Here is a 26,000-nt window from a genome sequence, read left to right as displayed (position 1 = left end):
GACTGACATTGGTGGATTGTAATGACAGACGTTTGGGGGCCTTTCATGGCTGAAATGTTCAGAAATTGGCAGTTTTGTCATTATTGGTTCATGCGTTTTGTTTCATTGCTTACTGGAAAAATGTTCAAAACTACAACATTAAAATGCACTGTAACAAGTGGCACTGTATTATACAAGGAATACAATTTAATACAATCAGGAAGATAAATCAAAGAACACATGCATGTATGCATGGTCCTAAATGTGTGCAAGGGGCCGGTGGTTTGAAAACAGTTCAAAGGTAAACTTAATCTGCCACTGGCCAGATGCATTTTCTTTGAATGTGTGTTTCAATGCCATTTCAATGAATGTGAGTTTCAAGGGCAGAGAAGTTTATTTTGTTGTGAAATTGTATTGTTTTATTTAACAAATATGCAATGGTGTTTGTGCTATAAAACTTTGTCTGTAATCATTGCAGATGCCTTTACAGGCATAAGTCCTTTCTCTCACAAAAAGCAAAAGTCACTCTTGCACAAAGCCACCTCCTCTCAACTCTGTTATATGCAGCACCAATATTTACCCAAATCAGACAAAGTGACCTAGACAAACTAGAATCATGCTGCAATAAAATAGCCAAGTTTGCTACTAACTCAACCTATAGAACCCATTACTCTGCTGCACTAAAAGAACTAAAATGGCTTGAGCTACCACAGCTACTTAACTATCACCAGTTGGGCACAAATCCTGAAAAAAAACGTCATTATCCAACCTACTTACTGTCTATACTGCAAACCGGTACCTAAGATCTAGTGAAAAATCTCTACTCTCCATCACCAAGGCTAAAAATTATGCAGGGAAAGCGCTCTACTCCCATACTATTGCCAGAAATTGGAACTCTCTTCCCCTATCCGTGTCCACTGCCCCCTCCACATCCATATTCAAAAATTCCCTCAAGCTGCACTTTCTTAGTACCTGGTTATGCCCTTGTATCACATAACCCTACCCATACTACTACTATTAACCCCCTAAACTCTTCTCTGATCACATGCTGGATCTCTGATCCCCTGTAGGCTTGGTCATCTGAAAGGGTACTTTTAACTGTAGAATCTTACTTGATATGTTTTCTTCTCTTACCAATGTATGACTGACTTTGTCTTTTTACCTATGTTCTATATCATGTTATACATATACAGACACATATATTTATTTTTTATTTTTTTATTTTTTCCTTATATGTATATGCGTTATGTCATATATTTTTTGGAAAATATGTGTTAGAAGTGATGAGTATTTGGTGGCTTTAAAACATTATTTCATCACTTATTTTGCATTATTTATTCTATTTTATTTAATCCCACTATTCTGTGGAACGTGCAGTTACCTGGAGTGATAGGATTTTTAGGTATGTTTCATTCTCTGTGTTATTACTTTCTTTGTGTTTTCTGCTTGCAGAGCTTACAGAGATACTAGGCTAGTATACTTCCATTGCATTGCACTGATCATTTAATTGTATAATTTTTAAATTGATAGATTGATTAATTGATCATTCTTGAGTATGAGCTTTTGTATAAAAGTGGTTTTAAAAATTCTAGATGTTAAGATCTGAAGAAGCGTACTGGTTGGTACGCGAAAGCACTCATCTGTTTTTTATTTTTATTTGTATTTGTTTTAATAAATCAGCTGGACTTTTATATAGCAGTATTTTTTCGTGGTGGCTTCACTCGTGTATGATTTTCAGAGATGTTCTATATCTTCTTTTACCTGGAGTGTTTTATTAATTTCTTGTTATATTACTATGCTCAGCATATGATGTAACCAGGGCCTCTGCTGAAAATGGACCTGGTCCATTCAGAATTTCCCGGTTAACAAATGTAAAATAAAATAAATAAATAATATAAAGAAGAAAATAGTATGCGCAATGACAGGTTTAACAGTGTTTATGTTGAGAAGAAATAGCTAAGGAATGGGACACTAGAATGGCTGGGGGGGCTGATCTATTATCCTGCCTAGGGCCCCATTCGACCATGATTCAGTTGTGTTGGTCATCACTGAAAGAACTAAATTGGCTTAAGCTTCCTAACATTCAACTTCTCATTGCAAATAACCTTATACATGCACCTGATAAGTGCCTGGTAGTATAAAATATCCTGCAACATTATACTCCTGTTATAGACCTAAGATGGAGTACCAAACTTTACCTCAAAATTTCTAAATCATTGCAGACAAAACCACATAGACCGCCATAATGTACTGCATGTAACAATGAACTTTAATGTTTTCTAAATAAAACAACAAAGCTAGGAGTGCAACTTGCTCCCACTGTGTCTCCAAACTCTAAAACAGGCAAGTAATTTCACCTATTACAAAACCCTTCTCAAACCAAACTTACAGGACAACTGACTCTGTTAACACTCCTCATTAGTTCAGTCAACCCACTTTTACCTACACAGGATAAAACTACTGACTCTGCAACTTAAACTTTACATCTGCTGTGACCATACTTGTCTTCTAATTGTTATGTCTCTTCAACCATTTAGCACTAACATCACCTTTTTATTAAGAATTACATGCCATTTATTTTCCTTTCAGTGAATTGTAGACATATGTTTACTTGAAGTGCTATTGACAATGTAATTTAACCACCCTCATCTAGTATAACTGAACAAACTTACTGTATAATGTTTGTGTGATATATTGAATTAACCCTTACACATTGCTGTATTTTCTTACACTGCTTTTCACTTTTTATTTTATTTAACATTTGCTAACTGGAAAGTCCGACTTGGAACAAAGTCAGTTTTCAGTGGAGGCCCAGAGAGAAACGCTCCAGATACATATCTTTGTAATGTGGGAAGAAACCAGAGCACCCGGAGGAAACACACATGAATGCAGGGAGGACATGCACACTCCGCACAGAAGGCACCCCAGCCAAGACTCGAACTGGATAACCTCTTGCTGTGAGGTGACAACACTACCGCTGCACCACTGCACCGTCCACAGTTATACAGTCTATTGTAGTTCATTATATTGTCTTTGAGTGTATCTGTATATGTATGTGTGTCTGTGTATATACTTGTATGTGTGTGTGTGTGTGTGTGTGTGTGTGTATGTATATATATATATATATATATATATATATATATATATATATATATATATATATATATATGTATATATATGTGTGTGTGTGTCTGTGTGTATATATATATATATATATATATATATATATATATATATGTGTGTGTGTGTGTGTGTGTGTGTGTGTATATATATATATATATATATATATATATCTTCTTTCGGCTGCTCCCGTTAGAGGCCACCACAGTGGATCAACTGTTTCCATTTCTTCCTGTCCTCTGCATCTTGCTCTGTCACACCAGCCACCTGCATGTCCTCTCATAGGCCTTCCTGTTTTCCTGTTACCTGGCAGCTTCATCCTTAGCATCTTTTTCCCAATATACTCTGCATCCCTCCTCGGCACCTTCCAACCTGGGCTGACCCTCTAATATACTTATTCCTAATCCTGTCCATATATACACACAAGGTGTAGTACTTATGCATTATTTCTTATTGTATATTAATTTGCTATGCTTGCACAAACCACATTTATGAAAATTGTAAATATCATGTTACTGGTGCTGTTTTCCCCAGACCTTCACAGAAAATGGGCTGTGCTGATTCAGACTGTCCCAGTCAACAAAAACAAATAAATACATAAATAGGGTGTATGGAGATATTTATTATAAGGCCATTAAGACTTTGGTGTGTATATTGCTAAACCTAGGTGTTCTTGAAAAAACAAAAAAAAAACAAAAAAAAAAAATAAAACAAACGAAAGGTCTACTTTTAGATGTTTTGGGACTGAGGGCTGAAACATGTTTTACCAATTTTCCCCACTTGATTTGCTGTTGCTCATAGTTTGTTTCTTTACTGTACATTTCGTTTGCAGCATTTATCCAAAACTTGAGGGTGGTTGTTCAGGAGAAAAATCATCTATCTCATTCGATCAAAAACACTGCGCAGCTAAAACCTGTCCATACAGACTGAAACACTTCTTTTTTCATATCCCTATACCCCCGTAAAATATATTAACGTAGTGGTCACAGACCCATGTGGAAAGTAGAAAGTCCCCAAAACAGGGCACAGCAGTCTAGAAAGTGGATTCCAGTTGTGATTGGTCATAGATGAAGTACAGAGTAGTATTCTTTGGTAGTTGAGTCTTGGGGAGAGACATCTTCTAGAAAAGGTACTGAAGTAGACTGGAACCTGCCTTAATACTGCTTTAAATTCATTAGCACTGCATGCAGTGTGGAGTGTGAAGTATAAAATTCCACAAATCTTCCTGACCAACTTGGATTAGCTGACCCTTTAAGTAGAAATAAATAAACTTAAAAATGCAGTGATCTGAGTAAAAGTAAATACAGAACCAACATTTTGCTTTTGCATCTGAGTTTTTCAACTTTTTTTTTGCTGTTCTTGTTGACACTTTCCTTTGTTTTATGTATGTGTAGTCCTCTTGTGACTTTACACTAATGGTTGTTTTATACCTCTATTTCTCTAGCCTCCTAGTCCCAACATCCTTTCAGTCACCTTTTTTGTCTCGGCTTCCTAGATCTGTCTTAGAGTGCTGTTACCTCCTTCAAGTTCCCACCCATGGGTTTTTTCCATTTATTGTTGATGTCTTTATGTGCTATATTTAGGAATCTTCTAAGATTTTTCTGTAAGAGGCATTGCATTTCTGTGGGCAGTCTTCCCTGGACTTTTATCTCTCTCTCTCTGTCTCTGTCTTTCTCTCTCTCTCTCTCTCGCTCTCCACCAACACCATCTTTCTGTATTCCCCACATACAAAATTCCAATGTGTTCTCCCCGTTTTTCACTGCCAAATATTTTGTCCCACATTCTCGATGCTTTGCCTGTTACTTTGTACCCATTCACATCCCCAAAGCATATGGATCATCCCTGTAGCTTCTTCCCCACGCCTCCAGCAGCATTGCATTTCCTCCCCTCATTTGCTGTTTTTTGCAGTATCAGGTATCATCTGACATGTATTTTCAGTGTCTGGTTAGTATATGTTCTGCAGTTCTTGTGTTACCTTCAATGACCTTTTTACAAATTTCGTACTTGCCTTCTAACCTTCTTCCCATTTACAGAATCCTTGTACATTGTTTTGTCTTTGTTTTGTTTGGTTCATCTGTTTCTTTTTTTATATGTTTTGTGGGTGTGTGTGTGTGTGTTTGTAAGACATTTCTAGCAGCTTTTCTCTTGGCGTTATGTAATTCCACCACTGCTTCTTTCAGTCCATTCTGTGTCTCAGTTTTGAACATTTTCCTTTCTGCAGCTCCATGTTGGTCAGATCCTGCTTCCGCTATATTCCATGCTGTTTCTGGATCTTGGTCTTTGATTTCTCTTCCCCAGCCTGTTTCTCTCAAAACACATTTTCCTGCCTCTTCCCACCATAGCATTTTCCCCAACTACTCCTTTGCTTCTTTTGTTTGTTCCTTTAAAGCTTTGCTTCTGGACTACCTTTTTCTCCATTGCTCTTTGTCTTTACTCCTTTCTTCCCTGTCGTGCTACCTGTCTTATGACATTGTATATTAGTGCACAAGTCAGTATATGCAGGATCTCAGTCCTCTGTTTCTCCTGTTGTGTGTAATCTTGTGACTTTCTGCTTTTTTTTTTTACCAATTTTTCAATTTTCTGCTGTATATTTTTCAAGATTTTATTTCTTGCATTCCCTGGTAAATGTCTGAGTATGTCTGTGTGATTACTAGGAGTGTAATCATCCTTGGTGTATTTGCCTTTCCTAACTCTGCATATGTTTTCATTCCTTTTGCCAATATCTTTTCTGTTTTTGTCTTCAGTTTCCTCCACATTTCTTCTGATCACACATGATGTTTCCTACCTCCCCCTCCCCAAGTATTTTGGAGCTACCACTTACTCAGTTTCTCCTTTTCCTCCTTTTCACCTCCCCTGTCCTGTTTTAACAAGCAAAATTTTCTTTATGTTGCATCTTAAGTCTACACTTATCTCAAAAGAGTCAAAATTGTGAATATTCTCTTTAATATTTCTTCTGAAATAAGCATCCATGTACATTAGGAAGTTTAATTTTATCAACTTTTATTGTACTTTTGTCAACTGTTCTCTGATTCTTACCAGGTGTTCCTCAGTCAACAAGATAAATAGTCTGGGGATAGTGAGCAGCGCTGCTGGGTTCCCCTCTCCATTTTCACTGTGGTTGACACTTTCCCATTTATCACAATTTAATTTTCAGGGTATATACATATATATATATATATATATCCATAATCCGTCTGATGAATCCCACCCCCATTTTCTTTTCTTTCCAAAACTTCCAGAAGGACCTCCCTTCGAACTGCCTCAAATGCATTATGCAAATTAAATCATAACCCTCCCCTTCCTTCTCACCTTCTCCTCTTCTGTACATAAACCATATTAAGCCTTCTTTTTTGACCAGTTACAGATTCATTTTGTTATATTTGTATTTGTGGTAGGATCTGGCCAGCCTTCCTGTCAGTACCTTTGCTATGATTTTGATACATGTGTTTATTAGGGAGATCAGCATGCAACTCCTCAGCTTTGAGCTATTCCCTCCTTTCTTTCAGTTTGTTACCTCTTACTTAACATTTTAACAAGTTTTCTTCCTAAATTTTACTAATGAACACAGCATTAAATAGTGAGCTGCAACTTTAATAGAGCATTAGTGCCACATCAGTAGCATTGCATTTGTTGCCATTCAGACACTGAGGTAGTAGTTGCACAATGCTGTGAAGTGTCTTAATCCACTAAAAATACTAACACATTAATATTGATTCCTAAACACCACTTTTTACAAATGGATGTACCAGTCGCTGGGGTGTTAAATGTAGTCTGCAGAATTTGCATGGTCATTTAAAGACTCCCAGTGTACTATTCTACTGAATGACTTTTGGGGTACAGTTGTACTAATTCTGAATTCTGAACAGAGGTGCTGTGTTAAGGACACCGCTGCCAATGCCTGATTCTTGTAATTGATGATTTGATTTATGTCTTTTGAAACTTCTTTGCAGCCCCTGGGATTGTTTCCTAGGAACTGCTCTTTTTGGTACCCAGTACTTCAGCCAGGTGGATGTTTGTTATTCTGTGCTGCTATGTTTAAAGGGCCTTACTTGGCCTTTCATAAGGACAGGATCTCTCAGAGTCTAAATACTCCAAAGGTAGTTTCCAAAAGTTCATATTGCAGTCTTTCCTGAAATGCAAAGTAGGTCTGAACATCTGTCTGATAATTGCTCAATGCTCCTTTCTTTGAGTGCATATTAACAATTTCAGCTCTGCCTTGTATGACTGAAGAATCCCTACAGGGTATATGTTCCATCTTGTTTACTCTGACTGAAAACAGTAGTCAGAAAACACTAAGCTGGCAAATTGCACTTCTTTTTTCATGGAACCTGGCAGCTTCATAACCACTGTCGTAAAAGGACATCATCTGTACAAGTCACTGCTTCTTCTGTTAGGAATGTGTTTACAGTACATATTTGCATGCTGAACACTTGTGCTTTTATTACGCAGTGTAACTTAGGTCTGCATTTTAAGAGTATAGCCATTTTATTACAGTGTTCTCTTGCAGGGCATCCTGTCTTTGGTCTTTACGTGTCACTGTCAGCTTACTCCCACAGGCTTAGATGTTATATTATGCTGCTTTTAAGAACTTCCTTTAAGAGTTCTGTCAAAATAAGATTGTATAGATATGTAAGCAGTTTGCATTCTTCATAGTTTCATAGATGTTTACTAGGCTTAATGAACACAAGGACCTTTTAAGCCTAACCATGCATCCCAAATCTCTGACACGATGTTCATCATGTTTCACTGTTGCAGTCATTACACTATCCTGCTGGCAGGCTACCCGCAGTCAGCCTGAATTCCAAAGTCCTGGTCCGGCGTTGGTTGCTGTCGCCTTTTCCCTGACATCTTCAGTCTTTCTTGCTGCGTGGTGCCCGAAGCAAAAGCAGTTCGCAAGTGCCGGTCGGCCGACTCCTGAGATTTTCAAAATTGAATTTCAGATCCGAAGTCTTCACTAAAGCTAAGTACCCCGTTGGGGAAACTTTTTCTTGCTCCAGACCGATGTCAGTAAAAGTTAACAATTGTATTTCTTGTGGGAAGCAAATACCTCATAAGGATTTTCATTCTTACTGTATTCCTTGCCTAGGCCCTGACCACGATGTTGCTAGTTGTCGGTTTTGTGCTAGATTCAACCAACGCACTGTTAAGCGTCGGTTCGATTTTGCTTTACATTACTTTGGCCGAAGGTTTAACTACATAATGCTGTTGGAACAACCGACGACCGGAGTTCACAAAAAGCACAAGGACAGACATCCTAGGTCCAAAACCGACGACTAAGCCTCTTCTAGGCCAGTCGCCGGTTCTCAGCGAGGCGCTTTCACAGCCCCTGACACCCGCTACCTCAGAGCCACAGGCCACCTCCGACTCCCACGTGGAGACAACTAGGCTTCTGGAAACTCAAGGTATTGGGCCTACGGAAACTATTCCCTCAGATGGGTCCGGAGCTGCTGAGCAGGCATCGGCTTCTGAGGGTGTTTTCAGACCTACACAGCTTACTGTTAAGACCTCTACAGCAGCCAAGGCAAAGTCTAAAACTCCTTGAAAGACAAAGAAACAAGTACAGCATTCTCCTGGACAGTCATCCATGCCAAATAAACTGATGCTTAAAATGGCCGAGGATCTAATTACTTTGATCAGGGGTTCCCATCCCCCTCCTGATAAAAGGCCTAGGCAAGACACTGACTATGACTCCTCTGACCAGGTTTCTATTTCTTCTGATTCCTCTTCAGAACAGGGGATACTCTCTTTCTCCCTATGAGGACTCTGACGCTGAAGAATCTATACCTTCAGCCTCTCCTTTTGAGGACTACTCTTTTGGGGAAACCATGCACACCATGAGGGAGCATTTCCATTGGGAGAGCCAGGATTATTCTGAATCCAAGAAAAGGCTCAGAGACTTTCTTTTATTACCTCAGCACAAGCCCCTTGCTATCCCCCCTGTGCTAGATATTGTTGATGATGCATTTTCTGAATCCAGTTTGTCTCCTGATTCTTTACCCCCTGCTCCAGTTAAGACAGATAGGTACTATAGGGTTCCAGATTCTCATAAATTCCTTTATAAAAACCCTGCTGCTGATACAGAAACTATTTCTCAGGGTCCCAAAGGGGTCAAGGCTTCCACTGCGAAAAACCCTGTTCCCTCTGATAGGGATTCTAGAGCACTGGACAGATGGGGGAAAATGTTTACACCTCTGCTACTTTAGCTGTAAGGGCTTTAAACTGCCAGTTTCACATGCTTAAATATCAACAATACCTAATGTCTTTATTAAAACCGAAAATACTTACAAGCTCTGAATGTCCTGAAAACAAGGAAATGCAGGACTTATTGCATGCAGCTGAACAAGTGGGAAAGCATACTTTGCAATGTGGTTTTGATTCATTAGAGGCTTCTTGCAGAGCCGCAGTTACAGGTTCTGTCATTCGAAGGCATGCTTGGTTAAAAGAACAAAGTTTACTTGATCATGTTAAAGCAAAATTGTTGGATGCTCCATTACAGCATGATACTTTGTTTGGTGTTAAGGCAGAAGAGGTGTTAAAGAAAATGGAGGATAAAGCAAAATCAATGCAGACGGTAAAGGATTTCTTACAGGTACAGCCACCCAGATTTAGCAGGAACTGGCCTTCTAAGAATTGGTCCTTTCCAGTGTCAGACAGGCCACAAAGAGGCAGATCTCAGCCCCAAGGCTCATACAGACCTAAAAAATGAGGTGTTTCAGCCCCCAAAGGTGGAGAAGACAAATCACAACCTTATAGGAAACAGTCCCAATGACTTTCCTCTACCAATGGCAAGCACTTACCTTTTGACAGTACCCTTAGGGGGAAAACTAGCACTTTTCTCACAAAATTGGCACATGATCACCCAGGACAAATGGGTTCTGAATATTGTTTCTCAGGGTTACAGGTTCCACTTTCACACCCTACCAAAGCCAAGAGGTATGCCAGACCTGCCACACAGTCAATGGGCAGAGGCACAAAAACAAACTTCTGCTTTCATGGACATGAGGGCTAATCAAAAAGTACCACAGCAAGAGCAGGGGCAAGGATTTTACTCAAGACTTTTCTTGGTACCCAGAAAGGACAAAGCATGGATACCTGTACTGGACCTGTCTACTCTAAATACTTTCCTGGACGTTCCAAAATTCAAAATGTTGACACTACAGCAACTTCTACCCATGTTGGGCAAGAAGGCTTGGCTAGTTACTTTGGACCTCAAAGAGGCATACCTGCATGTCCCAATCAGACAATCTTGCAGAAGATACCTCAGATTCATAGCTGGCTCAATGCATTACCAATTCTCTGCACTGCCCTTTGGCTTATCTACTGCGCCCAGGGGCTTCACAAAATGCCTGGCACCAGTAATTGCATTTTGCAGACAAAGAGGAATTCAAATATATCCCTACTTGGACGACTGCCTTATTCAAGCAGAGAGCAAGGACATTCTACTAAAGCATCTGGCGTTTGTAAAAATATTATTAATTTGCCTAGGGTACACAGTAAACGAAAATAAATCAAAACTAGTGCCCTCCCAAGAGATAATATTCCTGGGTACATGCTTAAATACAACTGCCCAGATGGCTTATCTCACGCCAGACAAACAAAGGCAACTGACTCTTTACTTTCAAATGATGGCAACAAAGACCCAGTTACCTGCAAGAAATAATCTGCAGGCTTTGGGCTTCATGCATCCTGCATCCTGCTAATTCCATATGCAAGACTGCATATGAGGAAGCTACAATGGAATCTAAAAAGTGTTTGGACTCAACATTGCCACAGCCTGGAAACAATAATAACTCTCATTCACTGCCTACAACAGGAGTTTCGATGGTGGGCAGTGGCCTGTCACCACAACAAGGGACAGCCTTTCACTTTACCCACAGCCAGGCAGACACTAACAACAGATGCATCAGATTATGCCTGGGGGGCACACATGGCAGGAAAATGTATTCAGGGCATGTGGCCCGCAGACCAAATGCATTTTCATATCAATCAAAAAGAGATGCTAGCTGTACAGAATGCCCTGACAGCCTTCAAGGATCTACTACAGCCAGGACAATTACTGCTAAAGATGGACAATACTACAGTCATGTGGTACATAAACAAGCAAGGGGGCATGCATTCCTACCCCCTATGCAGACAAGCCATGACTTTGTGGAACACAGCACTGACCTATCAAGTACATCTGCAGGCACAATTCCTGCCAGGAAAGAAAAATACTCTGGCAGACGAACTAAGCAGAAACCTCATGGACCCTCACCAGTGGAAACTAGATCCACAAGTCTTCAGCATGATAACAAGGAAATGGGGATGCCCAGACATAGACCTATTTGCCTCCTCTCACAACTGCCAACTACAGAGATTCTGCACAAGGACTTATCACTCACAAGCATGGAAGGTGGATGCTCTATCATTCAGTTGGAAAACCCTAACAGTTTATGCCTTTCTACCACTGCCTCTCCTCCCCAAGGTACTCCTAAAAGTCAGACAAGAGAAACCAAAAATGATTCTGATTGCCCCAGACTGGCCACGCCAGCACTGGTACCCAATCCTAAAGAGCTTGTCTCAAGGCCCAGCCTGGACTTTACCCCAAATTCTTCATCATCTGACCCAACAAAACAATCAGATCCTGCACAGCCAACTCAGAACCTTAAATCTGGCTGCATGGCGAATATAACCACTCAGGACATAACTCTGTCTAAAGCAGTTATGGATGTCATTTTGGAAGCCAGGAGGCCCAGCACCAGGAAATCTTATGCAGAATAATGGAAGAGATTCTGTGCTTGGAACCAGGCACAAGGACTTGAACCGCTTGTTCCAAATATTCCTCAGATTTTACAATACCAACTGAGATGCTGGACAAAGGCCTATCCTTCTCATCAATTAAGATCCATGCCTCTGCCATTTCAGCTCATTACAATACGGAACCTCCTATTTTTTCACATCCACTGCTAAGACAGTATCTCAGAGGGGCAAAAAACATAAGACCCCCAAGGAGAGCACCAATACCTACATGGGACCTCAACCTTGTCTTGGAAAAGCTCACACTGCCTCCCTATGAGCCAGCCAGTACAGCTCAGATAAAATTCTTATCATGGAAAACTGCTCTGCTCCTAGCAATAACTTCAGCAAGAAGAGTCTCAGAGCTACAGGCATTAATGGCAGTGGAACCTTTTATCATTTTTCATCCGGACAGGGTTTCTCTAAGGACAAACCCAACATTTATGCCAAAAGTAGTATCCAGTGTGGCTCTTAACCAAACCATTAATTTGCCAACTTTTTATCCAAATCCCCAGAATAAAGGGGAGAGACTTCTGCACTCATTGGACATACACAGGCAGCTACATTTCTACTTGGACAAAACAAAAGCTTTCAGAAAGACTGAGCAACCTTTTGTGGCATATGCTGCAGGATCACAAGGAAAGGCCATTTCAAAGCAGACTATGTCGAAATGGATAGGACACTGCATTCGTTTCTGCTATGCACAGCATGGCAAATCAGTGCCTAAGAATATTAGGCCACATTCTACCAGGGCAGCAGCCACATCAGCAGCCTTTCTCAGAGGAGTACCAACCAAAGAAATTTTGGAGGCTGCAACCTGGAGTTCAGTGCACACTTTTACCAAGCACTATCACTTACCTCTTTACTCTAAATCCAGGGCAGGCTTTGCCACTGCAGTTCTGCAGGGCCTCATAGCCACTCCTAATCCTGTTTAGACCCAGCCGCCCAACCTCAGCTTTGGGATTCAACCCAAGTGTAATGACTGCAACAGTGAAACACGATGAACATAGTACAGTTGTGTACCTACCATAAATGTAGATGTTCGAGTGTATTCACTGTTGCAGTCCAGGTTACCCACCCACCATCCCCCTTTCCTTGCTGGGACTTATCTATACTTCTCTATCCTATACAACCTATGTGGTGTATTTGCTTGTAGATGAAGGTATTGTTTAGTTTTTTTATAAGCAATATGTATTGCCTACCTTCTTTGGGGCACCTGACATCTGGGGCAAGAAAAACTGAAGAAAATGGCATCGGCTGCATCTTATATACCCCTGGCGCACTGACGTCAGGGAAGAGGCGACAGTAGCCGATGCCGGACCAGGACTTTGGAATTCAGGCCGACTGCGGGTAGCCTGCCAGCAGGATAACCCAAGTGTAATGACTGCAACAGTGAATACACTCGAACATCTACATTTATGGTAGGTACACAACTGTACTTTCTGGTACCCTTGATAAGTGTAAGCTGGAGCTTGGGAGATGAAACATTTATGAGCAGGGGCCTGGGAGATGAACAATTTACAGGCTGCCTGTGTCCATTAGGACATAGATGCCAAACTAGGGATGAATTTCCTGTTCCCCATCCAATTGTCCAAGTTACATTTGAATTGGGTTAGGGAGGAACTTTGCTTCACATGGATGGGAAGCCTGTTCCAAAGACGGAGTAGTCTCTGGGATAGATACCTGTCTCTCCAGCAGGTCCTATTTATGTGACAGGCAAGGTTTAAGTCTTTAGAATGGGTAATTTTGGGACTGTTTGTTTTACAGATATGCAGTAGGTCTATCAGAATGGGGTCTGACAATGCTTTGTATGTCAGGCGTAGATCTCCCCTCAACAGCGTGTGGGAGACGGACTACAGGGATAGGGCCGTGAGGCAATCTGCTTAGGACATGTTACTTACACCCTGTATTCTTTTAGTGAGGAACCTCTGCAGATGTTCCTTTTGTTGGATATGCCTGGTTAGGTGCATACCAAAGGGGACATTGTACTCAATGGTAGGTGTGATGAATGCTGAATACAGGTAACCAATGACTTCCTTGGACCTAGATGCCAAATCTTTGTTTATAAGTTACACATCATAGAATGATTTCCTCACTACTGCAGACATGTAATGGTCAAAGACTAGATTGCTGTCTATATGTGTCCCCAAGTTCCAGACAGCTGGCTCAGCTCTTAGGGGTGTGTTGTCAATGTGATAGTTACCAGAGGTGGATGACTTCACGAAGGATAGTATTGCACCTTTCTTGGCATTTAGTTTTACTCTATGGCTCTGACACCAGTTGTTGTCTGTGTCAGCCCTTCCTGGAGAACATTTGTGTTGGTGTGGGATTCAATGACAGCTCCTAATTTGCAATTGTTTGCAAATTTAGTTATCCAGAGGCCACTGACATTGGCCTTTACATCAGAGAAGTAAATGCCAAAAAGGGGCAGTCCCAGGACCGATCCCTGAGGGAACTCTGCTTGTGATTGTCCTCTTTGTAAAGGTGGCCACTCCAATTCTAACTTCCGGATCCTGTCTGTGAGCCAGTTGGTTATCCACCAGGTGACATAAGGGTTTGTACCTAACGTCTTGAATTTGTCAGCAATGCCTGAGTAGAGTATTGTATCACTTGCCTTGGCCAGGTCAAGGTAGGCAGTGTGAACTTTTTTGCCCTCATTCATTGCTTTAGTGACCTTCTCAAAAAAGTCCATCAGGTTGAGTAGACACAAAACCAGAGTGGGTTGGGTCCAGTGTCTGCAGGTTTACTGTGTCATCAGTGATCATTTCTGTGATAATTATTTTTGTGGCTTTACATATGAGACTAGTGAGACGTATGGGTCTGTAGATGACCCATCTTTGTGCAGAGGGATGACTGTTGCTGTTCTCCATTCATGAGGCATGAAGCCTGTTTGGAGGCTACAGTTAAATTCCAGAGGGCCTGATAGGTCATGTTTCATGCTATTTAGAAGGCATCCTGCATATTGTCTGAGCCCACTGATACAGTGTTATTAGCCTTAGAGAGAGAGCAGTAAGGACCTGTTCCCTAGTGATAGCAGGGGGGTTATATTTGATGGCATTTCCTGAGGAAAGGTTGAGGGGACGAAGCAGAAGCATCCAGATGGGTATCTGAGGAAGAAGAGTACAATTCATCTTAGCCTTGATGCCAGTCCTTAAAGGTGCCAGTATTTGTTTGCATGTTGAAGGATTTGGATTCTGTCGCTTATTTTATGAAGAAGGTGAATATCCTCTACAAATCCTTCTTTGGAGTAGAGAAAACATTTTCCAGTCAGCCTGTGAAAGACTCTTATATGATCTCTTTGGTCCAGTGTAGGTCCAAAATACCAGAGCACCTTTTGTCTTACTACCTGAAGGAGTCTTAGACCTTGGGTAAGGTGGACATTAAGCTAATCTCCTCGGCTGTATTTGGAGCTTAGATCCCACAACTGTCCCACTCGGTGAGGTTTAAGTGTTCCCAGTTGGATACTAATGTGGAGTAGCTAGCAATACTACCTGATTATTGGATCACAGAAATGCTGTTTAAAATCTTTGCCATTGCTTCTCAACCAGACATTTACATTACCTTTGTAATCTTAATTTTGCTGACACTTGCTAAGGGATTAGGCTTTTGTCTTTTCCTAGAATATGATGGAAGAGGGGCAGGAATTTACTGGAGAAAATCAGTAAGGGAACCAAGGTATTGGGCACTAATAATTGTAGAGAGAAAGGTAATAGAGTGGGATGATGCCATCAGAAGTTTGGATTGCAGATTACAGACTGCCTTCCCTACCAGGGATTGATATCAGAGTTTTGGCAAAGAGAAAGTGTTTTGTGAAAGATCAACTCTGGTACAGTTTTTACTTGAGCCCATAACAGAAGCTGCTGTTAAAAAGGGGATAATTAGTAGAAGAATTTAAAATATTGCATGATAACTGTAAGAATCAAAAGTTATAAAAGATTGGGAATGTAGACTGGAATGGCAGTTTACAAATGAACAATAGGAGGGCATCTGTATGACTTCCAAATATGCAGTAAAGTCCAAAACGTTAAGTAGTTTTGCTTGGATGTTTTTACTTGGGTATTTTTATACCAGTAAACATACTTAAGAGATTTCTTCTTCAGTTAGGTAGCAAATGCTGGAGTTGTGATGGGAAATAGAGAAGTAATTGAGAACATGTTTTTTTGGGAGTGTAACAAGTTGGCAGATTTTAAAAATTTCCTACAGAGTATTTTGTCAGAAAAGTGGATGGAGCAAATAGCTGTAACTAAAGAAATGATTCTTTTGAGCTAGAATATAGAATCTGAATTGCTTAAAATAGTAAGGCCTTAATAAGTTTAATGCTGTTGCCTGACAAAAAAAACCCCAGTTAATTAGAAAATAGAAATCAAAATCTGAACCGACTAATTGAAGTACTGAATATTGTAAAGGAGGTAAAATGACTGGAGGTGGAATTTGTGGAAGTAATACACGCAAAATCATGTTCAGGAGGAAAAGTGAGGTTTAAAGGAAAACTCCACCTTTAGAACAAAAAATATATTTTTTCACTCTATATTTGTTTTCTGGGTTGTGTTTATACCTCAAAGTCACTCTGACTGTATCTAATAGAATTTTAATGTTTTCTGCAAAATGGCAGCCAATGGAACTTGACATATCAAAGTGGTCTTGTTTTTCTTCATGCCTTTCAGTTTCCCACAATCCATTTCAAGTCTGCTTTATAGGAGTCCTGCTAGACATAAGGAAGTAGTGGTGTATTCCCATGTCATTGACATATAATGGGATTAATGTCAGTCACTGTCATTTTATATAACTTCTATAATAGGACTGCTTGTTTATTTCTGGAATGGCCCTCATTTGGGTGTGTCTCAGTGCTTGTTTTACAGTATATTAAGATCTGATGTTGTCAATCTTTATTCAGTCTTGACTTGTAGGTTTCAGTTCCATCCTCGGAACCAACTCAGCCATTGTAACAAGCTCACGCCAGCCAGAAACACTCAAGCTAAGGCTACCCATAGTACCTCTCTTCCCTTCCCCTCCGATCTCATTTGCCACGTAGAGTTGTAGGATGCATCAGCCATACTGTCAAGCTAAGTGCTTATTTTTTATATATATTTCCTCCTTTATAGCTTTCTATTCCTATTTTGTGTGTGTGAGTGCTGTTTTTTCCCTGTTGTTACCTTTTTTGGTATTTCTTCTATATCATTGCTGGTATAGGCCCCTCCCTGCCCTTTTTACCTTTGGTAAATCTCCAATACCATCATTGTTATTCTCTTTCTTTTCCTTTAACCTTCTTGGGTATCTTTCCCCATTACCATTGTTGGTAAATTTAAAAAAAAAAAAATTGTGGGTGTGTGCGTGTGTGTGTACTGTTTCGTTAACCTTAGTTGATCATGGCAGACAAACAGGTACCACTGGCTTTAAGCAATGTCAAGACTGTGGCAGAAAGATGCCCAACTTGCACGGGCATCTTTCCTGCCTATATTGTTTGGGGGTGCCACATTTGGAAGTCCAACCACCTTGTGAGCTCTGCAAGGGTTTTAGTGCCCGGACCCTTGCAGAGTGCTGTAACAAATTAATCCTCAAGGGGCTGTTAAAATGCCCTTTCTCAGAGGCTTTGTCTGAGGCGATGTCGTCAAAGTCTTCTAAGAAAGAACCAAAGAAGAGGAGCCACTCCGTTCCTGTGTCTCCTCAAGCTCATGACCTGAAATCTTCCAGAGGCCAGGTTTCTGCTTCGGAACCAAAGCGTTAACAATCAAAATTGACGTTGACTACTGTTTCGGCACCATAAACTATGACTCCTTCCACAGTGCCAATAACTCTTCCAGAAAGGACAAAATGTACCACAGTACTGACCCCTTCATCGGTACCTCTGACCCTCTCAGTACCAACAATAGTTTCACCCACACCGGTTACCTCCCCTACAGCACAAACAATTGGTCAGCTGACCACGGCACCAAAGGTTGAAACCCTGCCCAGGACTAGGTACTCCCCATCTATTGACCCCTTTTTATGGTCAACAGTTAAGCCCTTTCGTAGAACATCCAGAATCTCCCTCAGGGATGTCTATTCGTTCCACTAGGAGATTTTCGGAGTTTGATGTAGTCAGGTTGGTGAATCAGCTTTTGGCGGCCAGAGGTATTTCAGCCCCCTCAAGGACCTCCCTCCACCACTCCTGGTTCCAACTACTTTGGAATTGATAGTGGACCTCACCTCTGCTCCGGAGCTGACTCTGTGGTCCTAGGCTCATTCAGAGCCGACCCACCCTCGGGACCATGACTTGGCTGCCAGCTTCGAGATCCCTAGTTCAGTGCCGATTTTTTTCCACGGCGCTAAGGTTTTGGGTGCTTTGACAGTTCCAGGTCCTCTCAAGGTATCTGCTCTGTAGGTCAGCTCATCGGAGCAGGTTGTGACCCAGGTTCATAGGTTGTCTTTCTCGGTTCCGGGCTCCCATTCATCTTCAGGTGGGCCTGCCTTCCAGATTATGGAAAGAGCTGTTGCCTTAGCAGGCTGTCAGTTGGCACCATCTCTGTCGGAATATTACATCTATTTACCCTGTGACTCGCAGCTGTCACAATCTCCTACATCAGGGCAGTGGGCACATGAGCATCAAGACACCCTGCAGCAGGGTACCCTCTCTGCGGAATCCTCCTCAGACGTTCCCCCTGAGGAGCCACCCCATAAGAGGTCGTGCAAGAGGAGCCACATAGATTCTCCAGAAGAATCTCTCACTGAGGATACAGACTACGATAAAGGGGAAGGGTCCCAACAGTCACCCCCTGAAGATATCTCCTTTGGAGACATCCTGGAAATCTTGAAACAGAGGTGTGATTAGAAGTCCACCAACCCCTTCCTTCGAGGAATCTGTCTTCCTGCAGGCTTTTCATGCTTGACCACCTATTCTTGGGTGACTCCACTTGCTGATGATTTGGTCAAGCTTATCTTGCAGCATGTTTGGAAGGCCCCTGACACTATAGACCCAACTCCCTGGAGACCAGACAAAATACTTAGTGCACCAGAGGACCAGCCCCACTGTTGTAAAGGCTTAGTGGTAGATGCTGTGGTACTGCCACAAAGAAGGAACTTGAAGAGGAGAGTCCAACTGTCCATCCTCCAAACCGAGAGTCTCTGACGATAGACAGATTTGGGAAGTGGGTCTACACTTCAACGACCTTTGCCATACAGTTATTGAATTTCTTGGTACATTTCACTCATCTTCAGAGGCACCCGATTACTGAGCTCTCAGGCACCTTGGCAGGAGCAGTGTCTGACGAGGTACGAGATAAATTTGCTTCTCAGCTTGCAACCCTAAAATCTATATCAAACTTGCCTATGCGGCTTATTGCTCACACAACCGAAGGGACAGCCAGGGCAGAGGGTACAGGCATTGCCATTAGGCACCACGCCTAGATGCACTTGTATGATTTTGCGGACCCCTTTAAGTCTTCTTTCGTCAATGCTCCTGTTGATGCTACCTCATTATTTTGCCCAAATGTGAAAGGCACATTAGCCCGGTGTGAGAAGGATGGAAAGACCCTTTCTGCTGTGGGCGTACATTTTTCGACTCCTCAACAACCTTACTCCAGGTATCAGAGGAGTGGAAAGATGTGGTTCAGAAAGTCCCAAGAGCCTTTTCGGGACACACGTGGCAAGTTTTCCCCTGGGGCAGAGGGGGGAACTCATCAGAAAGATTCCCCTCCCATGGCAGAGGGGGCCCACATAACCAGGGTTCCAGGGATTCCTTCTCTGGACAACCCTAGCAGCGCTACTGAGCGGCGGCCTAATTGTCTACCTCTGGAGTCAGTCAGGGGAAGGTTCTCTCTGCACCACTTAGCCTGGCACTCAGTAACATCAGATTACTGGGTGTAGACGATAATTACCAGAGGTTACCATATCCCCTTCGATCTGTATCCAAGACCGCAAAGGCGAATCCCCGATGTTCCACCCACTCAGAGGGATACAGCAGCACACAAAATTCAAAAGCTGCTTCAAAAGAGAGTCATCCAAACAATCCCACAAGACCAAATAGGATCCAGATTTTATTCAAGGTTTTTTTTTTTAGTGCCAAAAAAGACAGGGGACTGGAGACCAGTTCTAGACCTCAGTGTTCTGAGCAAGTTTGTTCGACAGACAAAATTCCAGATGGTCACGGTACAGTCTATCCTTCCATTTCTGGAGAAAGATGATTGGATGTGCTTTGTAGATCTTTAAGATGCGTATTACCACATAAAGATGGACAAGCGCTCCAGAAGATACCTCCACTTCCAGCTGGGAGACCGTCACTACCAATTTTGAGCACTGCCCTTTGTTCTCCCCACAGCCCACAGGGTGTTCACCAAATGCATGGCAGTGGTAGCTGCTCACTTAAGGCTACAAGGATTCCGTGTGTTTCCCTATCTAGATGACTGGCTCCTCACCGCCCCCACCAGGCATCTTCTGCTTCATGGCTTGGACTCCGTCCTAGACCTTGCAGATTACTTAGGCATTTCAATAAACAGAGAAAAGTCAAAGCTGTCACCTACGCAAGAGATCAAATTCATCTAAGCAACATTCAACACGAACTTCTGTATGGCTGCTCTACCTCTTCACAGGTTGCAAAGGTTAAGATCACAGCTTCAAGTGATGCTCTCTCATGACAAAGTCCTGGCTCGCTTAGTCTTGCAACTTATAAGTTCAATGACTGCAACATTCACTCTAGTTCCTTTGGCAAGGTATCACATGAGGTTGCTTCAATGGCTCCTGGCATCATAGTGGATTCTGTTAACACACCCGATGTCTTAGCTTATCAGTATAACTGACCGATGCAAGCAAGATCTAATGTGGTGGATGAAGTCTGAACAGGAATTATGGAGTCGCCCTTTTACCCCCGCTCAGCCCAAGGCCATAGTGACCATGGATGCATCACTGATGGGCTGGGGGGGCATTTTCAGGGAAAGACAGTCCAAGGCACTTGGTCCCTCTCAGAGGCTAATTTGCATATCAACATCCTGGAACTGAGGGCCATGCTTCTAGCTTTGCAGGGATTTCAATCGACCCTCCCTTCAGGGACAATTGCTATTCAATCAGACTGTTGTTGGTACATCAACAAACAGGGAGGAACCAGATCTTACCCTTTATGTTGGGAAGTCCTACGAGTGTGGCAATGGGCGATAGCATCCAACCACTTTCTGATAGCAATGCACTTGCCGGGGAATTCCAACGTGATTGTGGACAAACTGAGCAGATGCATTCTACTGCCTCAAGAGTGGTCTGTCAATCCCAATGTAGCGATGAAGATATTTCATCATTGGGGTCAGCCTTGCTGCAACCTGTTTGCATCTCCCATAAACCACAAATGCAGCAGCTATTTTGCCCTACCCCCCCCTCGGGGGGGGGGGGATCCTTGAGAGATGCTCTTCTACATGATTGGCTCCCGGGACTGCTTTCCGCCTTTCCCCCTGATCCCCCAGTTTTTGAAGAAGGCCCAAAGGTTGAGAAGCAAAGTGATCTTCATTGTGCCTTATTCGCCCCGGCAAGTCTGGTTGCCCTTCCTCTGGCCTTAACTGGTTCACCACCGTGGACTCTGAACCCAACCCCGGACCTGTTGTCTCATCCGCAGGGACTGGTCCATCCCAACCTACACAGTCTCAAGCTGACTGGTTGATACCCCCACTTCCAGTAACTGTCAGGCAGAAAAATCTATCTTCCGCAGTACAGACGATTCTTCTGGCTTCCCATAAACCATGCACCAGGAAACTTTGTCTTACTAAATGGAATGGATTTATGCTTTGGTCTCTTGCAAAAAAAATTTACCTTTTTTTCAGCCTCAGTTGATAAGGTATTAGATTATTTGTCAATTATTTTCCAATCAGGAGCCTCAGCTTCTACTTTTAGAGTTCATTTAGCTGCTGTTTCAGATTTTCATAATGGTTTTGATGACCTTTCCTTAATGTCTCATCGCCTTTGCAGAACCTTCCTGAAAGGTGTTATGCCTTTGAAACCACCCTTTAAAGAACCCACTGAACCTTGGAATTTAACATTAGTTTTGCAAAGTTTAACCCGTCAACCCTTTGAACCAACAGCCATCTGTGATATCAGATTCTTATCTTGGAAGACCCTTTTCCTGGTAGTCATCACGTCAGCCAGGAGAATATCAGAATTACAGGCTTTGTGTGTGAAATGTCCGTACATTATTTTTCACAAAGAGAGAGTATCACTTTGAACCAACGGTTGCATCGGACTGGAATATTAACCAAGCCATAGACCTACCAGTTTTCTTTCCAAATTTCTCAAACAAGGGAGAATATTGTTTACATTTGTTGGATGTGCACAAACAATTATGTTTTCACTTGTATAGAATGAAATTATGTAGAAAATCAGACCAATTGTTTTGTTCTTTTCAGGCACTCGACTGGGCAAACCAGTTTCCAAAGTTACCTTATCAAAATGGTTGAGAGATTGCATCACCTTTGTTTATGATCAAAATAAACTGCGTCTGTCAACAAAGGTCAAGGCTCATTCTACCAGATCAGTTTCCACTTCAGTAGCCTTTCATTCTAGAGCCTCTATGAATGACATTTGTGCAACGGCCACTTGAGATACCCCGCATACCTTTATCACTCATTATAAATTGGATATGGTCTCCAGAGGAAGAGCATCCTTTGGCTGTATGGTGCTCAGGAATATCCTTCCATAGGGCCTCCTGGGACATATAGTAGCTAGGGACTTTGTCCCATAAGTCAAGAATGAATGAAAATTGACAACATCAGATAAAGAAGTTATGTTCTTACCATAATGTTCCACCTGTGTTGTCGATCTTTATTCATTCTTGACATCCCACCCTCCAACCACCTCCAAAGACTCCTGGAGGTTAAGATCTAGTCCTGGTTTTTGTAGTAGGGCGATTGCTCAGAGATTGCTCTTTTTTTCTATAGGCAAAACTCGATCTGAGGTGAAGGGAAGAGAGGCAGTATGGGGGTATCCATAGTTCGAGAGGTTCTGGCTGGCGCAAGCTTGTTACGTTGGCCGAGTTGGTTCTGAGGATGGAACAGAAACCCACAAGTCAAGAATGAATGAAGATCGACAACACAGATGGGACATTGTGGTAAGAACATAACTTCTTTTTTTACAGCTGCAACCAAAAAGTAGCTAAATTGCAGGCCTTTGTTCAAAGTATCTTTCTGTAGTCCAAAATGAATTGACTATCCTATCCTCCATACTTTTCCCTCGGGTGTCAAAACTGTCACTGCTCTGATGGATCCTTGCAATTTCATGTTTAAGTGACAGCTGCTACTGAAAAGGAAAGGACTTGAAAGTAATTCAGTTCTCCAGGGCCAGCAGTGGAAAGATTTTTATTTTTATTATTATTTTTATGTACATTTGTTGACCGGGATAGTCTGACTGGTTATATGTCCATTTTCAGCGGAGACCCAGGGAGAAAAGCTCCACATACCAAAAAAGAGACAGTACATACATCACTGAAGTGATAAACTCAGGCAGACCTGTTTAGAAAAATATAGACAACGAATACAGGCAGATATCAATATACACAATGTGCAGACTTGCATCTGATTGGCAAAGAAGTATCAGAAAATGTGAACATAGAATATAATCAGATTTCATAATTCACAATGCTTAGACATTCAAATGCTATGAGGCATTGATACTTAGCTAAACAGCAGGTTGGGTAGCAAGACATGTATTAGTGAAGTTGTTAGTCACGTTTAGAACAAGAGCACAGCCAATGAGATGTGAGGTATTTTTTGAGTTCTCTTTTAAATAGGGGCAGTGAGGTTTCCTTGCTAATGGTAGTAGGGAGTAGATTCCAGATTTTACTGGTTGAGTTGGCAAATATAGCATTGCCTGCAGAGTTGTTGGATTTTTGGGTCTGTATCATTAGTTTATCAGCTGAGCGTAATGGCCTGGGGACACTATGAGGGGTGAGAATATTTTTGAGGGCAGGGGTGGTATCAGAAAGATGATGGAGTATTTTATGCGCTACTATAAGCTGGTTGAACTGTAGAAGGGTTGGATACTCTAGCCATCCCAGTGCTTTGAGGTTCTGGCAATGGTGGGTCCTAAAAGCCATGCCTGTAGTGAATCTGGCTATATGATTGTAACATCCTGATAATTTGTTGAGATCGGTTTTGGATAGGTTGGTGAGTACAGGGGAGGCATACATAAGGGTAGAGAGGAGGTGTGATCTTACAATAGCTACCGGGTCTATATTAGATCAGCGAACGCTGATTGATCGACCTTATGTAAGCGAAAGCTTACAATCTCGAACTGTCAGATCAGCGATTTATTTTCCTAGGGAAAAAAATCGCTGATCCAAAACACATACACACAACACAAACACACCAAACAAACAGAAATCCACACACATACACCTAAAATCTGACACCTAACCCTACACTAAACTATACATACACCACTTACTATCCACTTACCTTAACCCAAACCCTAACCCTAAGGTCCGTCACTTTCGCACACTCACCCGCTCCCTAACCCTAACTCACCTAAATCCGCCCTAACCCTCATGTCCACACAATCGCACACATGCCTAACCCCGCCCTAACCCTGACTCACCTCACCCACCCTAACACTCACATCCACACAATCGCACTCTTACCTGAATCCGACCCGTAACTTTCCATCACAGCACTGAAAATACCGAAGCAACAGAAACGGACAACCGAATTCTTTCCCTAGGAAAAAATTCGGGTTTCTGTTGCTTCGATATTTTGACCATTCGCTTAAATAAGGTCGATCAATCAGCGTTCGCTTGTTTAAGCGTTCGCTGATCTAATATAGACCCTAGCTACCCTATCTAGGGGGTTGAGGAAAGGTTTGGCTCTGTACAGGGAGCCAAATTTTTTGTTGACGGACCTAATAGTGTGATTGACATGTTTATCAAATTTAAGGCTGTTGTCTGTTATTACGCCTAGAAGCTTTGTATGGTTATCAGGGGAGGTAATGGTATCATTGCTAGATTTGATGTTGAAGGAAGGAGGCAGAATTCTACAGTTAGGGGACAAAAGTAGTAGCTTGGTTTTGTTAGTATTTAGAAGCAGGCGGCGATTAGCTAGCCATGTTTCTACCATGCTGAAAGTGGTCTGGGTGAGGGTTAGAAGTTGTGTAGGAGAGGAGGTGGAGCATATTAGCATTGAGTCATCTGCATATTGGATGCAGTTAGCTCCTAGGATGGTGATGTGCAGATCATTGATAAAGATAGAGAAAATAAGGGGACCTAGTATGGACCCTTGTGGGACACCTAGTGTTAGAGGAAGTTGGGATGACAGCTTGCTCTGCCATAAGACAGCCTGCTGTCTACTGTTTAGGTTGGGTCATTCATTCATTTATTTATACAGATAGGTATATAATGTACTACAAATTTCCCTTTCTTAATGTTTTAATGAAAGGGCAGATAGCACATGTAAGCTAAAGTAAATTCAGCTGTATATCATGGTTGCATTGTTACAGTGCCTTTGTTGACTAGAAAATGCTTATGCACTCCACTTTTTGTAAGGACCGACTCAGTCAGTGGAAGATGCCTCTTCGCAAGGATCTGCGCACCAGGTGTGCATACTCCTCAGGAAGGATGTCACAGGAAAGCATAAAATACTTTGCTATAAACAGTATCAGTGCACCTAGTTGATAGGGTTGCCACCTGTCTCACTTTCTGCAGAGAAGTCCTGATTTGATGATTTGAGCAGTTTTTTCGTATTGTGGTGGAACGGCATGAAAATGTTAAATGTGTCGTTACTTTACAAGAATTCCAAGAAACAATATTTTATGTCTTTTCTCTAAATGTCAGACATCTTTGATAATACATTTAAGTCATCTTAAAATGAAAAGGAGTATAAACAGCAAACATTTAGAGTTTAAAGCTTAGCATTTCAATACCGTGATGCTGACTTATGTAAATTTGTCAAAAGAGGTGACAAATGGCTTAGAACCATGGACTGCTCTAATTGCTCTATTTAGCTATGAAAGACAGTTACATTGGAAGCATTTGTGAATCAGTGTATGTTCCCTTCCTGTCTGCAGTAAAGACAGTGGAAACAGTTTCAAACTTCTCTGTCTTTTTTACAGTAGCTGCTGAGCTCCTGACATCAGCAGGAAAGAAATTACCCATATTAAGACTGTCAGCAGTACCTGACAGGGTAAACTAC

The 26,000-nt window shown here is 41.9% G+C and overlaps 1 protein-coding gene across 1 annotated transcript in view; it reads left to right on the top strand.

Moving 5' to 3' along the window:
* PTAR1 (protein prenyltransferase alpha subunit repeat containing 1) overlaps positions 1–26,000 on the top strand; it is a 690,645-nt gene that overhangs the window by 442,252 nt on the left and 222,393 nt on the right. The gene's annotated exons all lie outside the window — the stretch shown is intronic.

Source organism: Protopterus annectens, chromosome 2.part2, assembly GCF_019279795.1.
Source record: "Protopterus annectens isolate FY-2018-M chromosome 2.part2, PAN1.0, whole genome shotgun sequence".
Taxonomy (NCBI): Eukaryota; Metazoa; Chordata; order Ceratodontiformes; family Protopteridae; genus Protopterus; species Protopterus annectens.
Note: the sequence above shows the minus strand (reverse complement) of the source record. Positions and strands in the feature narration are given on the sequence as shown.